Consider the following 12507-nt stretch of genomic DNA (forward strand, 5'->3'; position numbering starts at 1 on the left):
AAGTGATAAAAATACTTTGAAGGAAATCCCGTAGGACATTTACTTCGCTTCTCAGTAGTGGCAATTGCTGCCAAGATGTCATCATCAATCTTACTTTTGGAACGTGTTACTGCTGCAACCAAATATGTTGAAACTGCTGTTTGTGCGGCCTCATCGGCCAAACTATTGCCAACAGCGTGAACTCCCACACATTGATGACCAAGAGTAAGAATTACATACACGAGTGGTAACTGCTCTTTAAGTTCAGCCACTCGAACCCAGATCATTTTATGTTTTATTGTGCTACCCTTGGAATCATGAAAATCATTCTGAGTCCAAAAGAATAGGTTTTCATTGTAAGACTGGACACAGTAATAAGAGTCACTTACAATAAGAGTAGTCACACCTGGATCTGCGTACTCCAATGCAAGCATCAGAGCACGGAGCTCTGCCAATTGGGCGGTACAGTCCCCTAATGTCTGCGTATGTATGACATCGGACTTAAATTCATCATTCACCATGATACCAACCACAATGGCGCAAGCTGAGACGTATGCGTGCTTAGACTCATGCGCAACTTGCGCTGAACCATCAGTGTAAATGATACAATGGAAATCCTCCAAAGGCCGCATAGTCAACGGAGCAGGATGAACAAACTCATACTGCAAAAACTCTTGTGACTGGAAGGAGGCATCAAAAATGAATGTGACATCCGGAGATGTCAATGATGAAGCCCATTGTATTCATCGTGGGTGCAAAGCTTTAGAATTAGGTACACTGTCTTTTGCCACTGCCTCTAGTGCAAGATACGGGGTAACAACCAACTTGCTTTTTCCCTGCAACAGTGCACGTTCCTTCAGAATCGCCATTTGCACTGCTGTCAAAACTTTTTCCACAGTGGAAAACCGCATTTCAGCCGAAGTGTACAAGTGCGACTTGTAAGCGATAGAAACTGTGTCACCTTCGTTAAAAGTAAGGTATGTGAAACCCACCGCCCCAGGGATGATTCTTATCACCAGGTTGGTGTGGTTATCACGAGTCAGTAAGAATTTAGATTCTAGAAGATCAACCTGCAATGATTGCAAAATGGCTGAATGTTCGGGCAGCCAGCATGATTTGGTAAAAGTAGGTTGTATCAAAGCATACAATGACTTGATACGCTGGGCATATTTGGGAATATATGTATGCCCGAAATTAAAAAATCCCAGCAAGGACTGTAATTTTTTTCAGTGTTTTAGGAGCACGCAGCTGTGCGCATTTCTCCAAGAAATGAGGATCCAATCCTAGACCTTCCTTATTGAGCTCATAGCCCAGGAACAACACTGGGTTTTCTGCAATGTGAGACTTTGCAAAGTTGAATTTGTAACCGAGGTCCGCAAAATTACAAATTATGGGGTCAACGCAACACAGATGCGCCCATATTTCGTCGTCTGTGAGATAACGGTCATCCACATACGAACACGCATCTGGGTCAACTCTCTCCAAAAGAGAGACAATATGGGCAGCAAACACACACGGACTATTCTTATAGCCCATGGCCAGGCGTTTAAATTGGCGATGTTTGCCGCCACCACACGAGGATGCGGGGAGAATCCAGCCAAAACCGGCCAAGAAGCGCCGGAATGGACAAAGGACCCAATCTAATCACCGTTACACTGTGGGGAAGGGTGCCATCAAACCAAACACGGTGCTGCCAGGCAGAAATCGGAATCTCCTGTGTCCTATAAGGAACATATTTCACGGGCACAGCTGTGTGAGTGTAAGTGTGAAACACTTGCATAGCCGCTTCCACTGGAGGAAACGTCACCCATGAGTAGAAAATCTCAAACGGGTAAGCAACCTCAGCACTCACCACCAAAATAACTGCCATGCCCTCCAAACCAACGTTATAAGCCTGCAAATGATTGCGGACCGCAATGCGACTATGCTGCCGTATGTCAACGTTAGCCATAGTGACACAGAGAAGAGGTACAATGTAAAACAATGTAGCACAACTGGGTAGTATTTCAAATGGAAACAGTTTTGATACATTCAAGCTTGAAAAGACCTAAGTGCCATATGTATAAAGCAAAATTGCATTTGCAAATGCCGAAATTCGCAGAATTTCGGCGTGTGCGAATGCAATTTTGCCAAATGGTATATTTTAAGGCAAAATAAGGAATCGCAAAATTTGCCATTCCTTATTTGGCGATTACATTTAAGGAATCGCAAATTTTGCGATTCCTTAAATGCAATGTAAAAAGCACCAAAAAGTGCAATTTGGCCTTAAGGAATCGCAAATTACCACCAACTTCAGGTTGGTGGTAATTTGCTTTTTCTTTGAAAAATGCACTTTTTTGCATTTTTCAAAGTGCAATGTGAAGCACATACATGCCCTTGGGGCATGTATGTGCGCCACATGTGCACCCATGCTTATTTCGAGGGTGCATCATGGTGTCCTTTTGACACCCCTGCACCCTTGAAATTATTCTCAATTTGCGATTCCTAAATTGCAAATCGCAAATCGAGAATAACTTCCCATTAATTCCTATGGGCCTCCTGGCCCATAGAAATGAATGGGAAAGTATTCCTTAATTGCGAATATTAAGAAATTGCTAAAAAATTGCGAATTTTTACATACATCCCTATTTGCAATTCTCAAATAGCGATTTGAGAATCGCAAATCAGGATGTTGCTACATATGGCCCTATGTAACTATAGGTAGGTTTATCCAACACCACTGTTAACCAGAAACAATAGCGAAGGGGCTCAGGACTGATAGAAGTACTACTAAAGCGTCATGAAATAAGACCATCATTGTTAGGGCGCCATGTTGCAGGGATTTTGCTCCTATACAGAACTGTGCATAGAGACTTGGGACCTCAGTGAATTAGGGTGTGCCAAAACTCACCTTAGTACCCAAAATCCCCTACCAGACTAGCATCAGTGTCTCATTGGATCTTTCAAAATACCAATGATTAGACAACCCACAACATCTGACTTAGGTTACCTCAGGCAATGTGGAAAACATGAACACTCTTTCGTTATACTCTCATACTAGTCCAAAACAGGGAGTAAAAGCAGACACGTGCAAGTTTGAAATATTTATTTCTAACGCCGTGTTCTCATGCGCAGCATCTTCGCTAATACAAGCAGACATATTATTAGAAACAAGATTATCAGCATAGTTACTATTCCATAAAATACAAAGGGAGAAAGCTTGTTATAATGCTACATGGAAGCAGGTTTAAAATATACCTATATTTCACCCTCCCTTGCTAGTAGGTTATTTTATATATACAGAAGATCTCTTGGGATTACAAAGGCGGCTCCATACCTCTGGTATTAACAGAAATGGATCACATCATATTCTGCACCAGCTCTCAGCATACGAATGTTCTCCAAGTGTGTGTAATCATGCCTACGCAGTGCATTATGAAAACGCGCCAATCTCAGAGGTGGCCACAGCTGCATATGTGTTATGTCTAGAACGTGCGCTGATCAGTCCGAACAACAACCACTGTGTTGAACTAAGCTTGAAGGCATCAGCACTCACTGTTTAGACTAAGCTTACCAAGCAAGGCTGCTAATATAGAAAAACATGTTATTCTTGTGTGAAGCAAAACACTCTGCTAAACTCTAAGCATTTAATAAAGTGTGTTGCATGTGCAAAAGGCAGCAGAAAGGAAAAATGGCGTTTAAACTCCTAATAAGCTCATGTCAACTTAACAGTGTGAATGCAAGGCTCAGCCCCAGGACACTCTGACACTAAGGCAATAACATTAGCAATATGATATGTCTCCTAAACTAAGCATGAATTATCTCACAAATATTAGCTTTGCATATATTTACAAATGCAATAATTTTCTTCCCAGCTTATCAGTGTTCCAAAATTTACACCTCCTACTATCATATACATGCTTTCCATTTTAGAAGAGTAAACTCAATGTAAACTTATGTTTTAGATGTTTCTACTGCTAAAAAGCACAAAGCTCCAAATACAGGTATGTGGTCACTCTAGACCAGGTCAATGTCAAAAGTTAAAGCCAACTGCGATGAATCGTTGGTCAGATACAGGGTTGGGGTGCCAGCTGGATCTGAAGAGGGGGTAATCAGCAATGGCTCACTGGAGCCTCGACTCTGGTGGGAAGTTAAAGGCTCTTGACGCACATGGCAGGAAAACTCAGAGTGGGAGTAGTCAGATTTATTGACCTATGAAGGTGTTGTTGTCATCGGGGTTCTACTCAGCGTTGGTCCCAATGAAATGCTCTATGTTCATACTTAGAAACTTTTCTGGAAGTCAGGATTCTTTCAGCAGGGATACCAACAAATGGAAACGGACTGTCAGTTTAATGTTGGTGGCTGTAGTCCGGTGGCAGTCTCTGGTCCTTTTAAAGAAAAGTTCAGAAAAAGTTTCTAAGTGTCCAGTTTTGGAATTTGGGAGAGGGAAATAGTACATTCTACCAACACCAGTAAAGGGACACAGATTTTTTTTGGGCACTACTGATGGGTTTTGACTTAATCACCGAGAAGCCACCAGCAAGGTCCATGGCAAGTCCAGATGGAACTGGTCAGCTGGGCTCAGCAAAGATTTGAGATTCTTGGCGCTTTTGTGTTCCTGCAGCTAAGCAGGAGTCTATCCAACTAGCCCTTGGTATCCAATCTTCTGTCCTAGTTACAAGCGAAGAGCGGGTCCAGCCATTGGGGGCATTACTCTCCATAGATTCTGCAGCAGGTGCAGTCCTTCTTTCTTCCACAGGTCCACAGGTGTTTTGAAGAGTGTACTGAGGGTGCCAGTTTAATGGTCATTGGCAGCCTGTGGACGGGGGAAACTCCTGGTCACTATCTAACTCATGGGGTAAAAGTTCTCAGGGTTTCCCTAACCACCTTTGTAGCACTGCCTGGTTGTTTAACCTAAACAATTGCAGTGTCCCTTTCTACCTAAAACCAATAAGGCAGAATCTTTTTTTACTTGTGCAGAACTCTGGGCACACCTCTGAGGTGTGTCTAGGGAAATGAGAAAACTCCTTTTATAAACCAATTCTTAAATAGGTGTTTCCCCTATTGGGATTGGTTCTACTCTGGCCTGTTGGACAATGGTAGGCCTAGGTGTGAAGTAAATCTGCCTGTCACATGGGATGCACATTTGAATCTTGTGTAGTGGGTGTCACATCCTCCTAGACCATCCTGTCAGAAGGAGGTCACACCTCCTCCCAGCCAAGGTATTTTCTTCCTTTTTCTGGGAGCCATTCACACCTCCAATCCAGCTAAGCCCAAGCATGTGGCAACGACGGACAGAGCGGGGCCTCATTGACTGAAGCTGATGCTGGGCGAGGTGAGGTCTACCCCTCATACTCTACAGATGTCCTATACATCTCGTAGATACAGAGGATCAGCATAAAACAACAAGGGTTGTATTAAGCCCAATCTGTATTTATAGTTAAACTATTTTCACATTATAAGTGATGCAGTAGCAAAGGAATTTATGGTGAGGTCCTGAAGAAAGCCGTGGACATTTGTCCGATTGGCTGAAACATGTCGACCGTTTATAAGCAGTGAATTGTTGTGAATTGCTATTTTCTCTGCACTGGTTTTACTTAGGAATGCGATTGACGGTCTTAGAAAAGACAAGCTTTCTTTCTCTTGTAAATCCTATTTTGATCATGCACTTTACTTTTGCACTGCACATTTTCTACGAGTAATGTCCCTGAGGCCAAATACAATTTCTAACCTTCTCCTACGCTCTCTTTTCCTCTGAAAGACCCAATAGAGGATACAATTCACCCAGTACTCCTCTATGATCAAGAGGACTGATGGGAGGTTGGTTGGAAACCCAAATGATGACAATGATCACTTTGGCGTGTGATGGGATTTCAAGAATCCTGAAGGGTAATTTTCTTTTATAATCTCTCTTAATCGCTCTCTTGGTGACACTCAGTTTGAGAATTTGACACACATTGTTCTATACCAATACTTCACATATTTAGATAAGCAGCTAGCATAACAGAGTATCGATTATATGGTTGTGTTTTGTGAGCCATTCACACCTACCTGCAGGTAGAGAGCAGCCTGTCTGGTGACAGTTAGGGATTACATTTAAAAAGGCTACAAGGGTCTTTAGGAAGAATAAAATGCTAACTTTTTAAAAAGTGGTGTGCAAATCAAATATTCATCCCCAGTCAAGTGATCTGGTTTAATCCATTGTTCTTTTGCTCATCTTGCCACCCAGTTTGGACCCAGCTTCATGCAAATCAGTCTTGACCCTGCTCCTCTTGGGAACGGTTCAGCCCTAGTTGTCAAGCCATGTTCCCTCTGAATTGGAAACGAGCATTTGGGACTGGCGTCGGTGTATCACCCCATATCAGCCAGAGTAGCTTGAATCCAGTGGCACAGTGAACAAGTGATCCACGTCTGAGCATACCCATCCCACTCAGAGCAAAAAATGGTGCTCACACAAATGATGGATGGAATGATCAACAAATCAAACATTCACCTCAGTCAAGAGATTTGGGTTAAATTCATTGTTTATAGGGTTCCCCTTGCCACCCAGTTGGACCCAGTCATATGCAAATCCGTCTTGACCCTGTTCCCCATGTGAACAGTCCAGCCTGAACAGCCAAGCCAAGACCTCCCTGGACCGGAAACCAACATCCTGATACCGGTTTCTGCGAATCAGCCCTCATCAGCCAGGCTAGCTTGAACCCAGTGGTACAGCGAGCAAGGTACTCCCACCATCCCCTGTGGGCAAACCCATCCCACTTAAGGCAAGGGATGCTGTGCAAAGAAATCATGGACGGAACCCCAATCTAGGGATCTGGGTTAATCCATGTTCTTTTTCTCACAATGCCACCCCAGCTTGGACTCATCCATGTGCAAATCAGTCTTGAGTCAGCTCCTCTTGGGAGCAGTCAGCCTCAAACTGCCAAGCCAGGTACTCCCTAGACCGGAAGCAAACATCCTGGGACTGATTTCAGGATTTCACCCCTCATCATCAAGGCTAGTTTGAATCAAGTGGCACAGTGAGCAAGAGACCCACATCTGATCATACCTATCCCACTTAGTGTAAAAACTGCTGCACAAACAAATGATGGACAGAACGCTGAACAAATTAAACACGCACACCCAGTGAAGAGAGCTGGGTTAAATCCATTATTCTGTTGCTAAACATACCACCCAATTTTGGAGTCAGCCATATATAAATCAGTCTTGAGCCTGTTCCTCGTGGAAACAGTTCAGCCCGAATTGCCAATTCAGGAACTCCTTGGACAGGAAACAAGCATCCTCAGGCCCTTATGTGGGGTTTCATATCTCATCAGCAAGGCTAGCTTGAATACAGTGGCACAGCAAGCAAGAGACCCATGTCTGGGCATACCCTTAACAACTTAGGACAAACATAGCAAACACAACATTAGTTCTATATGTGTTGCAGAATGGAGAACACCCTTATAACCTCATGCGTGCGGCGCATTTTCCCACTGTGCGCTGAGTTTTTTAAAAACCCGCGGTTCATGACGAGCTGAGCTCGTCATGAGCGTACGACAGGCGTACCTCATGACGAGCTGAGCTCGTCATGAGCGTCGAAGGGGTTAAAGAGGAGAGCTGTAAACATTTCTCCTGCTCTGGGGAGGCATATGTTTTTAGAGCTGTCCCAGATTCATGAAATGTTGTATGATGGCATACAATTCCTCATAAGAATACATAAGCAATAAGATACTAACAAGGCTAGGGAAAGATGTAGTAGCAACCTGAAAGCATTGCTGCCCTGCAATGCATGTTTGGGATAGAGCTGATCTATGCCATATTTACAAAGATATGGCATTGCTCAGATCTCTTCCTGTGCCAGCGCTCTTACGGCTACTTAGTGCCAATCCAGACACCCTTGCACCATGGTGCAGGGTGACTGCATTGTAGGAAGAGATATTTTTGTGCAGGAAGGGATACCTTTCTGGGCAAAAAAAATCTTAGATACTTATTCTTCTTTATCTGTGTGCTGAAGAATATAGCAGACATGCGAAGCTGAAACAACACAAACAAATAAAAATATTTTTCCTTTTCTCGCAAAGCTGACTTTAGTAAATCTGGGTTTGCATCAAAATACATGAGTGGAGGCACACGTCCCTGACGCAAAATAATGCAAAGCTGAAAAATGTGCGCCAATGCATAACTTTCTTTTTTTTTAAATGCCATGCAAACGCACACAATTTGGGCTGTGCGTATCTTTGCAAATCCTGAGACACATTTCGCATTGTGGCAGTGCCAAAACCGAGGTGCACCCATAACGCTTAATGTTAGTAAATCTGGGAGCAGGTGCCCCTTTGACAGCAAACTTAGAACACACCAATAGATCACAAGTTGCACTTGTACGTTTTGTGTACTGTAGGGAGTACATTATTCCTTACAGTAATCAAGCATTGAAAAAAGTCAGTCTTATAAGCTTCTGTGTAATGGAAAGGTTTTCTTAAGCTTCAGTCAGGCTCACAACAATGACACAGCATGGGCAGCAGCATTGCAACCTTCCATTGCAAACAGAATAGGTACAGGAAATCCATCAGCAAAGTATTAGTCCTAAACATCGACACAGAACTTAAAGGAATAGCTCATGTGTCTCTCACATGCATGAACAACCAAGTATAAACCATACACACACCTATGTCCCCACACAAATCATACACTCTCACATCATGAACATTGCGATCTTCCTACACAAGTACAACAGGCTCAACAGTGTAAGCTCTTCGATTAGTGAGCAGGCACAGCAAGGGTTGCTGCAGTTCAAACTTCCTTCCTTCATACTTACTTCACATATACATTAAAGTTGCAGCAAAAATTGCAGCACAGCAAGGTTTCTTCACACACTAAGGGCCTCATTAGGATGGCGGTGAATCCGCATCCTCTGGGCCGGCGGAAGCCACCGCTGGCCCGGAGGATGCGGATTCACCGCCGTGGCCACATCAAACACCCACCGCCAGATTAGGATGGCGGTGGGAATGTGGTGGGACCAGCGGCGGACGGCAGGTCCGTCCGCCTCTGATCCGCGGGTTTTGCCGGGCCATTTGGTGGCGGTGTCTGCAAGACACCGTCAGCCAAATTAGGAAGCATGAGTAAACATGCTTTTCCGCGGCGGTTTTTCCGCCGTGGAAAAGCATGTGGACCTTTGCTTCTGGGGGGGCCCTTGCGGGCCCCCAGGGTAAAGGGGTGGTGGTGGTGCACATGGGGGGTACCTATGGTACCCCCCTGCATTTGCATGCACAAAGCGGCAGGCACCGCACGGTGCCAGCTGCTTTGTGCATGTAAATGTAAAACATGCTTTTTTAACCTTGCGGCGGGTGCTGCTTCAAGCAGCACCCGCCGCAAGGTTAAAGATCCAGGATGTGACCGCCAGGGTGGTGGTCACATCCTAATTTGCATGGAGGGACCGCCGCTGCCCATGCGGACGGTCCCTCTTCCACGGGGATGGCGGACGGACGCAGGTCCGTCCGCCATCCTAATGAGGCCCTAAGAGTGAGAGTATGTATAAACAGCATGGCTTTTTCTGTCAAAATGTCATGCAAGAAAGTGAAAAGATGATATAAAAGACTTTCCTGCTTATGTAAAAAATGTTATTTTAGAAAGTGTTTTCATATTTTATTTTAATTCAATTTGTGCGATAAATAGGAAATTAAGGGGCATATTACCAAGGCAGGCGAAATGAAATTATCGCTGCTTTTGCGGCCGTTTTCGGCCGCAAAGCGGCGATAATTTCATCGCCCTTTTAGCAAGCTGTCCCTAACATCAGTTAGCGACAGCTTTTAGGTGATAGCGAGCAGTTTGGGGCCCGCTTTGCATGTCAGCCATTTTTATCGCTAATGACATGCAAAATGGGCGTACCCAACCTGTTAGCGACTGAAAGCAGTCGCTAACATCGCTATCGCCTATTATCAAAGCAGGCATAGCGACAAAAAAATTCATGCTAAACGCGGATATCGCTGAAAACTAACGCCTGCTCAGACCAGTTCTTAGCCTGTATATTCAATGGGAGGTGGATATTCAGGCTAAGTCCCTATTAGCGATAATGCCTGAATATCGCTGGATTTCCAGCGATATTCACGCATTTTGCAGCTATCGCGGGCTATTTTATCGCTTTGGAGATAAACATTGCTAATAGCACGTTATCTCGGCGAGAAAATCTGGCGATGCGCAGCGATAAAAAAAATTCGCTAAGCTTATTTAGCGATAAATATCGCTAGTTGTTGATAATATGCCCCTAAGTTTCTTCCGACTTGTCACCTCCTGATTCCCTGCTGCTGCATCTTATCATAAATGGAATTACTGCACCCTCAATAGATACATAGACATGCATGAGGTTTATCATTTCCGTGCTTGGAGACCATTCTCTGTGAAAAAAAAGCATAAATTAAATACTTTGGAACTAATGGCGCTAATAAATCACTAAATCGGAAAATGAAAAAAAATATCAATTTTCTTAAAAGCCACAGATGAAAAATGAATACATGTTCTACAATCATTTATTTAAAGTACAGTTTCTGGGCTTGCTAAGGGTATTTCATGAAAAATCCCACACTTCTGCAATAGCCAGCAAATTCCAAAGTGAACGTCCACACTCCTCTAAATTCATAAATCTTAGAATGTTTAATGCTTCTTTGCAGTGCCACAAATGGAAATGTCACTTTGAGCGCACAGTCCAATTTTCAAACATTTTCACTGGTTTCAGCTTCTTCAGCAAAGAATTTGTGTTGACTGTCACAACATGTGCCCCAGGCAGTGGCGGCCGCCGCATGTTAGAGCGAAGGTGGGAGGGTGGGAGCTGGCAATGTCTGCCTTTGCTACCCCGTGATGGCTGCAGGTAAGAGCCCGGGGCGGACACCCCCTTGGGCCTTGGGTGCCCCCCCTCCCCACTCCCCCCTCCACTCCCCCGCCCGCTACACCACTGGTCCCAGGTTCGAAGTAATGAGAGTAGGTGCATTGCAGTTGGATATATATTCTTATTTAACCCTACAGAGCATAACCTTTTTTTACTAGCATCTATGCTAGTGCATCATGGTACTTAAAGTCATCTTTATAGATCTCTATGGTGAAAAATCTAGGGCCTTTATCTATATGTTTCATCCAATAAACCGGCAAGTGCTTGGTTTCTCCACATACTCATATGATACTAGTTTCTTTCCACTTTAGCCCACATATCTCTCAGGGTTTGACTATTCAACATATCACTCTATGGCATATCCCAACCTGCATAACCATACCTCTTTCGAGTACCTATTGTGGAAAGCGAAGCAGTCTGACTGAGGAGCATGCGATTAGTAGTCCTGATAACGCCACAATGAGGTGCTGGTTCTCTGGTTCCTATACATCTGGTTCATAATATTGATTGTGCTACAGTGAAATACCAGGCGTCACTTTTACGCCGCCGGTGCGTCACTTTTTGTGACGCACCAGTGGCGTAAACAATGCACCTTGTTGAGCCATATTTACAAAGTGACGCATCTAGGTAGATGCGTCACTTTGTAAACCCCTGTGCCACATTATACCTGCGCTAGGTATAATGAATGCAAAGGGGGCGTATTGACGCAAGAAAGGGTCGTAGAAGTGATGCAGTGAAATCTATGAGATTTCACTGCGTCACTTCTAGGACACCGTTGCGTCAAAATCTTGCGCCTGCCTCACAGCAGGCGTAGGACTGACGCAAGCCCTTTCACATGGGGCTTGCCCCATGTGAAAGGAAGCATTGCTGGAGTTGCGTCACTTTTGTGACACACTCCAGCAATGAATCACTTTTGCGCTTACAGATACGTCAGAAATACTGACGTACCTGTAACTCCTTGCGACATGATGCGTCATACATTAAATATGATGCATCAGGTATGTCGCAAGGAGTGCGCACTGAGAAGTGACGCATCGCTGCTTTCACGCAGCGATTCGTCATTTCTCATAAATGAGGCCCCAGGCATGAAAATTCCAAAGAAGGGACAAACTTCTGTAAGTTGTTGAATTTGAGAACGTTTTAATGTTTTTTGTTTTTGCTGTGCCGTCAGTGAATGCGCAACTACTGCGAGTGCACAGTTCCGGTTTCAAATATTTTTGCTGGTTTCAACTTCCTCAGGAAGGAGCGTGGGTGTTGGCCATCAGAGCAAGGGATTCTGGTGTAAGGCGTGAGAGCAGGTGGGCTGAAGCGAGAATCATTTACTTACACATTAATTACTATCCAAACATGAAATGCACGACGTGTTAATTATTGATTGTTAATGTAGACATAATAATAATTTGTTGTACAAATACCTGCCTATGTAATATTGTTAAAGTGACATTTAGGAAAACGTCTTAATTAAACTTACAGCTCTTATTTTGGAATAAAACATATAATCATCTACTATTTCAGTGCCATGATACCTTTAATTTTGAAAGTCTGCTTTACTAACCCTGTCTGTCACATCAGTGTGCACTGAAAGTTAATTCTTATGTGTACTGCCACCTGCTCTCGTTCTCCTAGAGTCACATAGTATAAATATATATTATACTATGTTGCTATGCTTAATTTGTGCTCGAATTTGC

General features: G+C 43.9%; 1 protein-coding gene across 1 annotated transcript in view; it reads right to left on the minus strand.

Moving 5' to 3' along the window:
• The window catches only part of ADCY2 (adenylate cyclase 2), a 1840236-nt gene that overhangs the window by 1702949 nt on the left and 124780 nt on the right, over positions 1–12507 (minus strand). The window lies entirely within an intron of this gene.

Source organism: Lissotriton helveticus, chromosome 4_1 (assembly GCF_964261635.1).
Source record: "Lissotriton helveticus chromosome 4_1, aLisHel1.1, whole genome shotgun sequence".
Taxonomy (NCBI): Eukaryota; Metazoa; Chordata; class Amphibia; order Caudata; family Salamandridae; genus Lissotriton; species Lissotriton helveticus.